Source organism: Loxodonta africana, chromosome 6 (assembly GCF_030014295.1).
Source record: "Loxodonta africana isolate mLoxAfr1 chromosome 6, mLoxAfr1.hap2, whole genome shotgun sequence".
NCBI lineage: Eukaryota > Metazoa > Chordata > Mammalia > Proboscidea > Elephantidae > Loxodonta > Loxodonta africana.
In genome coordinates, this window is record NC_087347.1 from 41394184 (window position 1) to 41410472 (window position 16289).

General features: G+C 37.6%; 1 protein-coding gene across 4 annotated transcripts in view; it reads right to left on the reverse strand.

Moving 5' to 3' along the window:
* The window catches only part of PARD3B (par-3 family cell polarity regulator beta), a 1162629-nt gene that overhangs the window by 1018644 nt on the left and 127696 nt on the right, over nucleotides 1-16289 (reverse strand). The gene's annotated exons all lie outside the window — the stretch shown is intronic.

Genomic DNA, 16289 nt, shown 5'->3' on the forward strand with positions numbered 1-16289 from the left:
TGCACGTACTGAATTTCAGATGCTTCTAGGTGATCTGGAAATCCCGGTGGCATCGTGATTAAGAGCTAAGGCTGCTAACCAAAAGGTCTGTAGTTCAAATCCACCAGGTGCTCCTTGGAAACTCTATAGGGCAGTTCTACTCTGTCCTGTAGGGTCACTATGAGTCAGAATCAACTCAACGGCAAAAGTTTGGTTTTTGGTTTTTAGGTGATCCTGATGAAGATATCTAACAGGCAGTTAAAAACATGGAAATGGAGCTCAGAAGGGAGGTCAAGACATACACATTTACAATTCATATGCATAATAGTAGTATTTGGAATCAAGAAAGATACAAAATACCCACAAAACAAAAGGTAAAAAGACAAATATTGAAGCATCCATTAATAAACATATACTGAGTGACTACTATGCATGAGGCCCTCAGTCTGCTGGGGTTACAGTAATAAACAAGGAAACAACATCCCTGTCCTTATGACACCTGAAGCCTAGTGGACACTAATCAAAGACAAACATCTTCAGTAACTCTAAGATCACTCCTAAGTAACTTTGGTTGTTGTTGCTGTTGTTAGGTGCCGTCGAGTTTGTTCCGACTCATAGGACTCTATGCACAACAGAACAAAACACTGACCAGTCCTGAGCCATCCTTACAATCGTTGTTATGCTTGAGCTCATTGTTGCAGCCACTGTGTCAGTCTACCTTGTTGAGGGTCTTCCTCTTTTCTGCTGACCCTGCACTCTGCCAAGCATGATATCCTTCTCTAGGGACTGATCCCTCCTGATAACAGGTCCAAAGTGTGTAAGACACAGTCTCGCCATCCTTGCTTCTAAGGAGCATTCTGGTTGTACTTCTAAGACAGATTTGTTCATTCTTTTGGCAGTCTATGGTATATTCAATATTCTTCGCCAGTACCACCCATGGTAACACCCATGATTTAGTCTTTCTGACATTCTTTTTCCTTACCATGCCCATCTCAGTATTTTCTCACCCTCTCTTCCATATGGTCATCTATATCATATGTCCCTTTTGTATTTACACCATTAAATATACATGCTACTTTCTTAGCCTCCTTTGGTTGATCACCATCTACCCAGCCTTTAAGTCAGAATCACTAAATGCTCACTCAGTCCAAGACCCTCTACTTTTTCATATCTATGTTTTCTCACATGAGCTCATCTATGCCCAGGGCTTCCATCTCTATGTAACAGTAGGTGACTCCTCAAACACATCTGCAACATAACTTCTCACTGAGCTCCAACCTGTATATCCAAATATCCACCTGACATCTCAATGTTGACGCCTCATGTTGTTATTTCATTCTGCCTCTATTAAAGGCTGGTAGTTTATGTTTCTTTCTCAAGTTTAGGAACAATGTCTTCATCATCTTAACATACTCCCTTTACTTCCTCACATGAGCTCTGGGTCAGCACTATAAGCATAGTATGAGCTCAGTGAGTGGTAAAGCAAATTAGTGATGACTGTCATTCTATAGATTAGAATCTAATATTTAGACATAAGAATGGACAGGACCAGAGTGAGGTCAACAGGAAAAATTGCCCCATTAGGCACCAGGAAATATTTATTCATTCAATAGGTATTTACTAAGCAGTTTTAGGCTCTGTGCTGTGATCAAGTCACATTCACAAACTCTAACAGTTTGTTGCCTCACATGTATCACTCAAGATAGTTCCACTGTCCTTGAAGCCCTCTAAAATTTAGTAAGAAGTACACTAATCAACACCAGTGCTAAATCTCATTTGTCTCAGTTATTTCTGCTTCCTTGCAACACAGTCTTCTTGTAGGAATACAGATATGAAAATTATCAGAGATCACAGATTATTTTACCAAAAAGGACCTTTAATCTAATTACTTCATTTTGCAGGATGAGGAATCTAAGACCCACTCCTTGAGGTCACAAAATCAGCCAGTGGCTGAGCCAAGACTAGAGCATAATTTTCCTGATCTTGGTCTAGTGAGTTGGTACTCAATGATCTGTGTAAAATGGAGGGGGCTACAGGCATGGATAATTTGAATGGTTGGAATCTGTCTTCAACTGGTTGAGGAATGTAGCTCACTTCGTCTAAAATAAGGAACTCTGCCATTGAGTGTGAGGCCACACCTCTGAACCAGATGGCACAGAGAAGTCTTGCAAGGAAGAGTGTCCTTGTTCCTCTGGCAGTCCTTGTAGCCCTTCTAACAGGACCCAAACAGCTGGAGGGTGGGGCATTCCCAAGCAGGGACCCCACCCTTCAAACAGTCAAATCCATCAACCTATTCTTCAAGGCTATCCCAACACCTTTCAAGACAAATACATATTTTTCTTTGTGGAATCATTTTTTAAAACTCTAAAGCAGGGACATTTCGTACTTTATAAAGAATTCTAAAAGCCTGGATTAGAGAACAAAGTTGAAAAAAAAAAATCAAGAAACTCAGAGCCACAAATAAGACAGGGTTCTGAAGAGCTCCTCCCAAAAATTCTTAACATTCCTAAATCAGTAAACATTTTCTCTGCAGTCTTTTTCATGAGAGCAATAGGTTTGCTAAAACTGGACCCTGCACATACTTACATCAAATATTTACATATGCCAAAGTTCCTATTAAACACAAATGTCCAGTAAACACGTCAAAGAATGAGAGGAAAGAAAGGGAGAGAGCTGGAAGATACTGATTATTCCTTGGATGGCTTCAGCCTACCTCATCTTGCACGCATTCACTAATGAGTACAGGAGACAAATTCTTATGACTTCTGCTCTCTGACATTCACGTATCTAAGAGAAAACTGTTATAGTCAAAGGGATAAGCCCTGCTAATGAGTCCGAATTCCCAAAAGCTATTTGCTTATAAGTTCTTCAGAATGGACTTCACCACAGCCAAAATGTGCTTATAAGGAATGTTCCTTAAAAACCAGAATCAATTCTTAAATGTGGAAATACATATACTGTTTCATAATAAATGCTTTTATAAGATACAGTACCATTCACCAGTATGTCAAACACGAAAATCAGCATTCTTCAATACTTAGTACCAATGATCAAAAGTTTACCTCCAATGACTAACTTTCAGGAAGAGTGGCAAGCACTTTGCTATGCTCCGCTGGCAAGAATTTTATTTGCTTTGTGTTACTTGCAAGCCACAACTTCTACAGCTCACTTGGTACAAACACAACAGATAACTCCCCGGTGAAAAGAACACAGGTAATTTCTCCATTACTTAGAAAAAGCCCAGTATCTGAGAGCAGACAACTGATGCTTTATTCCATATTCAATTTTATCATCCCAGACATTTTAATAAAGAATGGAGATTTTCAGAATAAAACTTATCCATTCTAAATAAGTTATTAGACAGGAATGGGGTTAGAATATATCCAAGCAACAATGGTAACTTCGGATTATAAAACAATAAATATCCCATTCAGTTAAGCATCTTTATTTTCTGAACAGCACGCATTTATTTGCTGTCATGTTTGATCTTAAAGACATTTCTTGCATTTTGTTTCTCATCTACTATACCTTACTTGTACACTTAAAAAATGTATTCCACAATATCAGCTAATGTACATATGCCAAAAAACCACTTTTCTTAATCATGAGGGCATTATTTCACACTAAACTTCGAAGTACCAAATGCATAATTATAATTTTTAAAAGAGTTGTTTTCTACTATGTACAACAAATTCCGCCAGATGCTTTATATATATAACAAAATTAATTCTCACTACAACTCTTATGGGGTAAACATTATTAGCACCTTTATACAGACAAGGAAAATAGGGCTCAAAAAGGAAGGATACCTTGCAGAAGGTCAAATTGCTGGTAAGTGGAAGAACCAGACCTGGAGTTAGACAAGTCCAGGTCCAATCCACATTTCAAGTACTTTACACCCTATCCATCTGCCTTCAATATCATGTTTATATTTTAAAATCAAAATTAATAAGTAAAGCAATTTCCTTCATTAGGTAACATCAGTACACCAATGAGTAAAATAGGTGTGAATTTAGCTTCTTTAAGTGTGCTTGACCTTAATAATCATATTTTTAGTACGAGTGTAAGCTTAAAAAATACTTCTAAGCACTGATACTGTAGCCCCGACAGGGGTTAATATTTCACCAATATAACATTAAAATTCAATAGAAGGATGTCTCAACGCAGAGCTCAGGGGAACCTCAGGAAGATGAGTGGAACTCACATCAGAGTGTAAGGACAGGCACAAAGGACTAATGGATCACAACTACCACAGCATCCACCAGACTGAGTCCAACTCAACTAGATGATGCCCGGTTACCACTGACTGCTCTGACAGGGATCACAACAGAGGGTCCTGGACAGAGCTGAAGAAAAATTTAGAACAAAATTCTAACTCAAAAAAAGACCAGACTAACTGGTCTAACAGAGGACTGGAGAAACTCTAAGAATATGGCCCCTGGGCACGCTGTTAGCTCAGTAATGAAGTCACTCCTGAGGTTCACCCTTCAGCCAAAGATTAGACACACCCATAAAACAAAATGAGACTAAATGGGCACACCAGCCCAGGGGCAGGTACGAGAAGGCAGGAGGGGACAGGAAAGCTGGTAACAGGGAACCTAAGGTTGAGAAGGGGAGAATGTTGCCACGTCATGGGGTTGGCAACCAATGTCACAAAACAATATGTGTATTAATTATTTAATGGGAAGCCAGTTTGCTCTGTAAACCTTCATCTAAAGTCAATTAAAAGAAAAAAAAAAGAACGAAGGCCAGGCAGAGATGGGCAAGAAGGCCTGTGTAGGTCGCTATGGCTCAGCAAGTGGGACCAGCCTGGGAAAAAAGGTACCTGAGGTTACAGTTTGGATAAAACCTATACTGACCTATTAATAATGGTAAATTGAGATAAAGAATTAAGCGGTGCAAATGGATCAGCACTCGGCTACTAGCTGCAAGACCAGCAGATCAAACCCACCCAGAGGCACCTTGGAAAACAGGCCTGGTGATCTGTTTCTGAAAAGTCACAGCCTTGAAAACGCTATGGAGCAGTTCTTCTCTGCACATAATCGGTCTCCATAAGTCAGAAACAACTCAAAAGCAAGTAATAAGCAAATACAAGGATATTTATTTGCTCAGACACTTGGGTAAGGGAGGAGATGTAGTATGATCTCATTTCTTCATTTCATTTAATGGTTTTATAGTATTGCGGTAGATCTGATAATATAATCTGTGATTTAGAATATATGTAATAGGGTAGGAGTTCTCAAAATTGGTTCACAGGCTCCTGGGGGGTCATTAAGACTCTTTCTGAGGGTTCAAGAGATCAAAACTGTTTCCATAATAATTCTAAGATATTATTTGCCTTATTCACTATGTTGATATTTGGGCTTATGGCATGTTAAACTACTGGCATCTTAGCATGAATCCAGGCAGTGTCACCAAACTATACCACAGGCATTTTATTCTTTACCACTACTCTTTCTCTGTTTAAAAAATGGTTGGTTGCTTGGTTGGTTGGTAGGTACGTAAGTACGTAGGTAGGTAAGGGGTTCATCAAGACCAAGAAGGTCTCTGATGAACCACTAAACATTATCAATTTTATTAAACCTCAATCCTTAGACATCTTTTTAATATTGTTTGACAAAATGGGAAATGGGCATAAAGCACTTCTGAATTATGATGGTTTTCTAAAGGAAAAGAACTTATGTGATTACTGCAAGCAGAACTAGCTGTTATTTTCAGGGAAACTGAAAGAATAGCTGATAGACAAACTATGGTTTTTCGGACTTCAGTATCTGGCAGACATTTTCTTGAAAATAAATAAAGTAAACCTATCACTTCAAGAAAAACAACTGATAATATTTTTTGCCAATATTAAAATTTCCTCTTTCAAATAAAAGTTGGAATTTTGGGAAAACTCATATCTGCCACCATGACCTTGATAGCTTCCCAACACTTAAAGACCTTTCTGATGAGATCAGTGGTGATATTCATGAATATGATATTTCTGATATCATACAATGATATATGTCAAAATTTGGGAGATCTGTGTAACTGTATTTACCAATATCTTCCAAGAGACCAAGGCATGATGTTACGAAATCATGTCTGGGTAAAAGATTCATTCAAAGTGCAAGACAGAGATCAATGGATGTTAATTTAACAGTCTGAAAATTCATTATACAGCTTCAGTTTCTACCTTGCAAGAAACCTTTAAGAAACTACTTGTTAAATTTTGGTATAATATCAAAAAAGAATATTCACAATTATCTGAAAAAGCTATTAAAGTGTTCATCATTGTTTCAACTGAGTATCTCTGTGAGGCCCAATTTTCTTCATATACTTTAACTCAAATTGTGTATGAGAATGGACTGAATGCAAAGAGATGAAAATTCAGCTGTCTTCTAGTAAGTCAAACGTTAACATGATTTGTAAAAGTGTGAAATACTTTTCTCACTGATTTTTGTTTTGAAAATGGCTATTTTTCATAAAAAATGTGTTATTTTTGTTAACGTAATGGGCTTATTTTTGAAATAAATTTTTCAAATGTTTTAGCTTTCTGTTTTAATGTCTAATACAAAATATTGATAAATATAAATCACATAAACTTAAAGTCATTAGGATTCTCAAAGATTTAAGAGAGCAAAGAAATCCTGACACTACAAGTTTGAAAAGCCCTGTATCAGAGTAGTACATTCCAAATTAAAAAAAAAACAAATAGGAATGAGGAAATAGAACCTGATTATCATGCTAATTATGCCTTTATTCATGAAGTAATCTGTTTGAACATTAAACGTCTTGTTTAGAGATTTACAGGGGAAAATAAATTGCAGGTGGGGCTCATTCCCACGGGCTGGGGAGACAGACCCCAAAAGCCTTCAACAGTAGAGTCTGCATGAAACTGTTCCCAGGTATTCTTGTTCAGCATGTAAGAAACAGCAAGGAGGAAGGAAAAATCAGCAGCATTTATTGTGAATCATGGCAGTCTTTCCTGGGCATTTTTTGGGGAGTAAGATAAAAAAAAAAAATTTTTTTCTCTTAAGATAGGGGATAAAAGGAGGATCACTAGCCATCCCGAAGGTTAATGAAAAAGAAGTTTCCAAAAAAGTTCACTCTAACCCATGGCAACCCCATGTGTTGCAAAGTATAACTGCACTTCACAGGGTTTTCAATGGCTGTGATATTTCGGCAGTAGATCAACAGGCCTTTCTTCTGAGGAGCTACTGTGTAGATGAGAACTGCCAACCTTTCCAAGGTAACCCAGAAAAAAAACCAAGGTAGCCAAAGCATTTAACCATCTAAGCCACCCAGGAATTCCCAAGGTACAACCTCACAGAAAGTTATGACCGATGAGGAACTGAGTGCCTAAAACATATCCTTGGAATTACTTGTTCTTGATAGGAAAAAGAGCTGCTAACCAGCAGTCTGACTTAATAGGAATCCTGACCTGCAGGAACAGTGGGAATATGGCAGGATCCCCTGGGCAAAGCATCAACATTAATCCATTCACCCAAGTAGGGAAGTATCCCTACTCTGCAAAGGAAGAAAACTAGGGTTTAAAGCCATGCTGAACTGCTCCTAACATTCTATGCCAACTTGGCAATTTACTCTCTTAATGATTTAATTTTTGACATAACCCATAAAACAACACTGCATGTTCTATAAATTCATTCAACATGAAAATTATATAGAGATAAGATCAAGCTAGATTTTGGTAGCATCTTTCTTTAGGAATTACAAAGCATCATGTAATCACTGTTATTACCAAGTATTAATGGTATTCCTGCAAGAAAAGACCAAAAAATCATTTCACAGAGAAAAAAAATCACCGAACAAGTAAAAAAAAAAAAATTTATTTATTTATTTATTTTTGTAGCAACTGTTTAAAGGGATCAAAATGTAGAACAGGAGTAGTCTCTTCAGAAAAACCCTCTGTAACCTTGCAGAACCCAGATTAAAGCTTACCTAGATGTCGGCATGATCCACTAATGATTCATTATACATCATCCTAACTCCTTCCAGAGACAATATTGACATAACAGTAAACTAGCATCTTTCTTAAAGAACATACATTTATCTGTCTTTTTTATTTTCATAGTTCCCCTACCTCCTAACTTATCACATTCCCTGGCAAACTATAGATACTCGATAAAATGACTTTATCTGCTTTTAAATGTTTAATGGTGGCAGTGGAGGAGGGAGGGCATTTCTCTTTAGGAGATGTGGAAGTATTACAAAAAATTGCAAAGACCAGTTGGAAGGAGATGGTTAGTTGCAATAAACATGGTTGAAATGGAAACTATCGATTGTAAGGAGAGAACTTTGCAGACCAAAGGGGACAACAGAGGTGATGGAAATTTATTATTTAGAAGGACCAATACTCAATAAACATTTGTTGAATGGCAACTTCCCTGAGGGAAACAGATGAAAAGAAAATACCGTATCTAGAGACCTCACTGAGAGCTATCAGCAAGCACTTCACACCTCTTATGAAGACCTTTAAGGGTGGAGGTGAGCATCTGCAGTAGCCTTTTCAAGTAGAGCCACTTTGCTCTGAGGCCCCCAAGTAGGCCAAAAATAGGTTTAGCTCAAAGGTCTTTAATTCCTAGGGGGAGAATGGCATCAATGCCAGAATTACATTAAATAGTAATAGTTTCCAGTTTTACGTTTAGTATAAAAAAGACCCTTGGCTTGAACTTAGTATTTGCATTATCTTTTTTGTAAATTGTACTCATTGTCTGGGGGCAGTGGTAATTCAGTGGTAGAATGCTCGCCTTCAGTGAGACCTGGGTTCGATTCCTGACCAATACACCTCAACCACAGCTGTCTTAGTCATCTAGTGCTGCTATAACAGAAATACCACAAGTGGATGGCTTTAACAAAGACAAACTTACTCTCTCACAGTCGAGTAGCCCTGAAGTCCAAATTCAGGGTGTCAGCTCCAAAGGAAGGCTTTCTCCCTCTGTTGGCTCAGGAGGAAGGTTCTTGTAATGCATTAGTCTTCCCTTGGTCTGGGAGCATCTCAGCGCAGGAACCTCAGGTCTAAACAACGCGCTTTGCCCTCAGTGCTGCTTTCTTGATCCCCAGCTCTCTGCTTGCTTCCCTTTCCTTTTATCTCTTGAGAGATAAAGGATGGTCCAGGCCACACCCCAGGGAAACTCCTTTTACACTGGATCAAGGGTGTGCCCTGAACAAGGGTGTTACATCCCACCCTCATCCTCTTTAACCATAGGCAGAGATTATGATTTATAACACATAGGAAAATCACAAAATGAGGGACAACAACACATGGCCTAACCAAGTTGACACATATTTTCGGGGGAACACAATTCAATCCATTACAGTAGCCAACACCCATCTGTCAGTGGAGGCCTGCATGTTGCTGTGATACTGAGCAGGTTTAAGTGATGTTTCCAGACTAAGAAGAAAGGCTTCACAATTAATTCCAAAAAATCAGTCAATGAAGAAAGACCACAACAGTCCCATCCCATAGTGCATGGGGTTTCCATGAGTCATGGACCATCTTGAAAGCAGCTAATAGCAACAACCCATTATTTATAAAGTCAAATTAATATCATGGCTGTTGTTAATATATGAAAGCATTTAAGACTATATTTAAGATATAGGAAAGCTTAGATCATGGTGCAAACCAAGGCCTAGCCCACAGAAGTGTTTTGTTTCCCTTGCACAGTATTTTAAAGGCGGGAAATTTTGCATTGAAATCTAGCATTCCTGATCCTCTTGGAAAAAATAAATAAATCATGTCGGAATCAACTCGACGGCACTGGGTCTGGGTAATCATCATAGGACTGCATTCTAGAGGGACAGTAATCAGCAGTACTTGATCTTCCTAATGACAGATGTTATAAGGTGTACCCTCTACTTGGTCAGTCTCCATCATCTCTTATTGCCTTAATGCAGCCCATCTCATTTATTTGTGTTCTCTGCCCACCTCCACTGGTAGCTGAATTAGGAACCCCTGGCTTGGCCAGCTGCTTCACAGGAGAAAACCTAAGGGGATTACTCTTCCTGGTGCCAGCTACCTAAAGTACAGGCTGAGACTAGAGAAAGAAATGACTTTAAATGGGCTAACTTTGCCAGCTAAATATTAATGTAATAAAAAACAACACAATGGCCCAATTTGTCAAAATTACAATGTTCATTCCAACTAAGTAATAGAAAGCTAAAAACTCTGCTATTGATTATTCTTTAGGTCAAAAGTATTTGATAACACTCAATAAAATAGTAACATCTCTAAGAATGCAAACTGAGGAGTTAGCATATTCTGAACTGTCATTACAGCTAGAGAATGCTAAAACACCTGGACGAATGTCATAGCTGCCCTGGCTACTTAAACTTTCAAGGACTAAGACATTCACTCTACATACTCTGATAGAAATGGAACCAAGGTAGGACATTTTAATATCTATAGGCTTTTAAATGTCTGTAAAGATCATGCGGATTGATTAGGCACTTGACTATTTCTTTGCATAGTTATTAGGAAAGAATAAAATACTTTTTTAGACACACTGGTAATGGCAGATTGCATCCTAGAAATAAAAAAATAGGATCCTTCAATGTGATGACTTTTGTTGGATCCTGGAGCCAATTTTTTTTTTTTTTTTTAATATTAGAAGCTGACTTAATGGAAATGAATAAATATTATTTGAAACTCACATGAGCTCTACTCATATTTTCTAGAAATTTATGTAATTATGAAAATGACATCTGTCTGTTAAATAACCTATGCTAAGCTCACCAAGGTTTCAAAGGGAAAAAAAATGTTTAATGCATATTTTGGAGGTTCTGCAACTTATTACCATTTTACATTTGTTGGCCTTAAGGTGACTGACAAAGAATGGTCACCAATGTTTATAAGAGGCTTCTGGCTTGCACACTGGCTGAAAACAATGATGACACTCTTTTGTAGAATCTTTTGTTCAGGTTGCTTATTTACTAAGAGATGTTTTAAAAACTTGGAGGAAATAATTAATAACCTTTTTATGTTCTTTAAGCTGCAGAATCCAATGAAGGATAAATTTTATATCTATGAGAACACAAAAGAAAACATATAAGCCAACTTGTACTTGATCTTAAAATCTGATTTGCCACTTCCCTTCTGCAATAGTTTGACTTGAAGAATTTAATGAGGTAGATTTTTTTTTTAACTTTTAGTCTTCAAAGTGTCCTTGAATAAAGGTCAAAATATAAAATTCTACCATTTATCTCATATGCAAAATGGAAAATTAATGTCATTTAGCAATCAGAAAAATGATCTGCCTTGGTAGAGAACTTTATAATAGTTGCACATTTGTCTTTCTTTGCCCAATAGGTTTGAATCATCATTGTATCATTTACACCTTCTAGCACAGGGCTTTGTACCTAGTGACAGTAAATACTTCAGTAACTAAAACCTATAGAAAATATGACAAACAAATGCATATATATTTTATCAAAAAGCTCTCAAATACTTAATTTTTAAAAATTAAGAAATATTTTTAAAAGTTCTTTAAGTTTTAGTTGTAGACAACCAAGGCTTACCAAAGTACATCATCAAAACAAAGTAATGGATAAAAATTATGACCATATATACTCAATGACCAAGATTAAGTACAGTGAAGAAGTGTTTCAATGAACTGTTTCAGTATAATCTTCAAATATTCATAGACAAATGAATGGTCATGCTTTCATTTGTTTTATATGATTACCTGAAAATGTAAGGCCCATTAAAAGCAGTCTCTGAAAAAAAATTTTTAAGCACAGACTTCATATAAAGCTATCGACCTTGCCTCATTCTCTTCACCCTGCCTTGGCTCCTCCAGCAGGAATTAAGTTATGAATCACAATTATCAATACACCCATTGCCACCTACTCGATTCCAACTCAGAGTGACTCTGAGAGTAAAACTGCCCTGTAGGGTTTCCAAGGAGCGGCTGGTGGATTCAATCTGCCAACCTTATGGTTATGAGCCAAACCCTTAACTACTGCACAACCAGGTCTCCAATTATTGATAAGTGGGAAGGAAAAGCTAAGGGGAACAGGTAAGTAATGATAAGGAGCACACTGGGGATAGTTTCCTTTCTTTCTCCTCCAGATCTCTATACTCCCAGCAAGAGAAGCAGGTGACAGGGCAGTGGAATGGAATGCGTGGGTCAAACAATAGAGTCCCTCAAAGCCTATTACAATCACTTGACCCAGGTCCCTAAGAAGCAGCAGTTCTAAAATCACTAACAAGACTAGGGCACTCATGCTGGGTTTCCAGAGACATCATTATCCACCCTCAATGGTTACGGCTGTGACCCTTCACTGCTGGCACAAGCCTCTTTGGTTAGCCCACACTGAGAGATAAAGTGAAATAATATTTTAAGTGTACAAGGCAGGTCACACCGAGGAACAGTATATAAAACGTAACTATCTTTCAAAATGTAAAACTGGAAACATGGACAGTGATAATGGAGAGCATCACAGAAAGAAAAGTTAACAGTTTCACTTCTGTCAAGAACATGCTTTGCAAAGCGGATGGGTCTCTTAACATATCTAGGCATTTTCTCATTTATAAGGGATTGGCCTAAGATCTTCTCACCAGCCCTAAAACCTTAACACTGTAAACAGTGAAGTAGATCTGAAAATAACACTAAAACAAGGTACTTTACCAAAAACAAATTTGAATTAACTTACTCATGTTGTTGTTGTTAGGTGCCATCAAGTCAATTCTGACTCATAGCAACCCTACGTGCAATAGAACAAAATGCTACTCAGTCTTGTGTCATCCTCAAAATCATTGCTATGTTTGCAGCCCATTGTTGCAACCCCTGTGTCAATCCATCTCATCCAGGGTCTTGTTCTTTTTCCCTGACGCTTTACTTTCCCAAGCATGATGTCCTTTTCCAAGACTGGTCCCTCCTTGATAACATACGCAAAGTACATAAGATGAAGTCTTGCCATCCTCCCTTCTAAAGAGCATTCTGGCTGTACTTCTTCCATACTGTACGTATATTTTACCCTTTTAAACAAGCATTGCAATATGTCTATGTTCAATGCCTTCTACCCACATTGACATTTCAAGAAAATCTAGTTATCCATTAAATCCCTAATTAAAATCTAATTTCCTTTGTGATGTTATGGTAGATTGATTTATTGGTATCTGACAAGGAATTTAACTGCAGAACTAAAGAAAGAATCAACGACAAGACATCTGCATTTTCAGCAAATGAACTTATGAAGTCTCTGAAGTCACTTTTATATTAAGGAATTTAGTACACATCCACACTAAGATGCATGTATAAGAATGTTCATTCAGCCTTGTCTACAATAGTCCCAAACTGGAACCGAACCAAATTTCCATCAAGGAAATGGATAATTAAAAGTTGGCATATTAATATAAGGGAATTCCATTTAACTATGAAAATTAACCAACTACAGACAGCTACACACAATAACATAGATAACTCTCACAGACATTGTTGAATAAAAGCATTAAGACACAAAACTATATGAATACGTTCATACAAAGTTTAAAAAATGTAAAACTAAACCAAAATGTTTAGCGTTTGATATTTAGGTAGTAAAAATTTAAAAAACAATAATCACAAAATTCAGGATAGAGGTTACCTCTAGAGGATAGAAGAGAATTTCAGTGGGTTGAGGGCAGACTACATTCCATTTCTTGACCAGGGAAGTGGTTATACAGGTGTAGAGGTATAAACCTCATAATTTATAGTTTTTCTTTACTGTATATTCTTTATGCACATATGTATATCTCCCATTTAAAAATATGTTTAAATAGAGGAACTCTTACACAAAAACCAAATAAACCAATAAATACAGAATGTTAACTACTGAACAAATCATTGCTTTGCCTAGAACCAGAAAGAATACTTGGGGAAGAAGGGAGAAAGAAATACCTTCACACGTGATGATCAAAATCATTGAGAAAAACCAAGAAACGACACTGACCATCCAGAAAATGGAACTCAATCATATTATGCTTCCACATCAAGAAAGCAAATAAAAAATGTGGTAAAAGTATTTTCTTTGTGTTTTTGACATTTGAAACTGTCCACTTTTGATGTTTAGTAGACAGTGTGTGCCAAAAGAAGTTATATAGTTATTCCATATTTTTGCACTTCAGTAACTTAAAATCATCATTTACTAAATAGTTAGGTAGTAAAGTATTTTCACAAGAATCAACTCTTAGGAACCATCACCCATCTGTCAGTTTGTTGCACTGTGGTGGATTCTGTTTTGCTGTGATGCTGAAAGCTTTATCATTGGCATTTCAAGTCCTAGCAGGATCACCTATGGCAGACATGTTTCAGAGAAGCATCCAGACTGACAGAGTAGGAAGAAGGGCCTGACAATCTACTTCCAAAAATTAGCCAATGAATACCTAAAGATGAGTTAACACCAAATACTGAGTGCTGTAAAAATGGCGTCTGACCTCCTCTAACTTCATAAGGGAGGAGAATCATCATCAGCATCAGCCCAAGGCTGATTCTTATGAGGCGGAGGTCCAACTTACCTCCATCCTCCAATCTTTTTATCAATTCTGACCCCAGCCGTACTTCCCACTCTCTACTACTCTGCTGTGTTTGCTAATTTGTTGCAACGGCCACACAGAACTCACAGACAATACTCAAGATTATGGGGTTTATTAGGAAGTAATAGGCTACAATTTGGGATCAAGAACAACTTAGGATAAAGTTCTTCAATCAGGACAACTTCTTCTCAGCCATACTCGCAGGCAGGCCTTTCTCTGGCCCTCAGCATCTTGGTCTTGCCTGTGCCCTTCTCTGAAAAGTGTTACAAAGTTCTTTAACTCCATCGTAAGTGCCCAGAGACACTCCACTCCACTGATATGCCTTGGCCTGAAGGTGCTCAACTCTCTTGTTCCGTGGGTTGGTACACCCATTGTAGCTGTCTCCCTCCATGGGCCAGGAAGCCCACCACACGGTCTCATACCAGTCTCCTGGTTTTGCTGCCACTACTTCTCACAGTTTTGCATTATAGCTCTCTGTCTCCTGGGTCTAGAAGGTTCTCAGCAAAGGAACCCCAGGTCCAAAGGTCACACTCTACCCTGGCTCTTTTTTCTTGGTGGCGGTGAGGTCCTCTCTGTCCACCTCTGGGATGGCTCATTTTAAGCCTAGTGGAATGACAAAACTGACCAATCCCCTTGTTAGCATTCCATATACTTTATTTGCATGGTGCCACCTCCACAAGGGTGCCATACACCTTATTTGCATTATTAGCAAGCTGTCCACTCCCCTTGATGGGCAACAAACACCTTATTTGCATAGTCTCACTCAATTATTTGGTAGGAGTTGCAAGCCATGGCTAGAAAGGCCATATAATAATGATCCATTGCACCACAAGTACTAATCTACAGGTTGATGAAGAGTAGCATTCATGGGAAAAGGTTTAAGAGGCCTGGAGTTGGAATACACACAAATATTCCTAACTGTTATGTCTTACTAAACAAAAGCATGCACAGGTTGTTGCTATAAGAAACTCATGAAGCCAAAAACATTTCTGTCTTCATAAAATTAGTGAACTACTCGAGCAACAAAATAGAAAGGTGTAAATATTTTTATTTAATAATCTCAGTTACCAAAAACAATGGGTAATAAATATGTAAGTTATTAAAGTCTACATAAAATTTTCAATAGGTGTATACATTTTTTTCCTAACAAGTTATCATGCTTGAAGAATTATATATTTTTTATCAGAGGACTTGAGGGAAACAATTTATTTGACAGGAGGTTTTTGCCAGTATGTTTTTAATTAAGTTAAGCTAATACCGCAAGAGCCAATGAAGTAAGTAACACTCTGTTTGCTTGTATCTCAGTCTTACTGATAGACTATGGGTGGTTGTCAAGCACACGCAAAATGACTCTTCTCCGCTTACAGTCTCAGGGTTTTAATATCAAATAAAAAACCTCCAGAACCCTTTTAAGAATCTAAAGGAAATCCTTTTAAGCACTTGTGTATAAATCCTGCCTAAACCACCCAAGACTTAAAGATCTGTTGGTCAATAACTTTTACTGAGTATCTGTATCTTGTAGCATCAACAAAGAGCAGAAATATAATTTTACTAGTCACCAATGTTTAAAATGGAGCTCATACCTGCATTTATGTTTATGTCCTAGTTCTCTGGGGAGGAATATTTTGTTTTTTAAAAGTACCATAAGAATATATGCCAAAATGCACACAGACCCAAATTGCTCATGAATCATATCATACACAGTATGCCTCAGTTGGGATTCAGTGAATTCTAATATTTTCTGAATTGTATATTCTTAAAGGAAACAAACAAACAAAAAAACCTATTTGCCCTA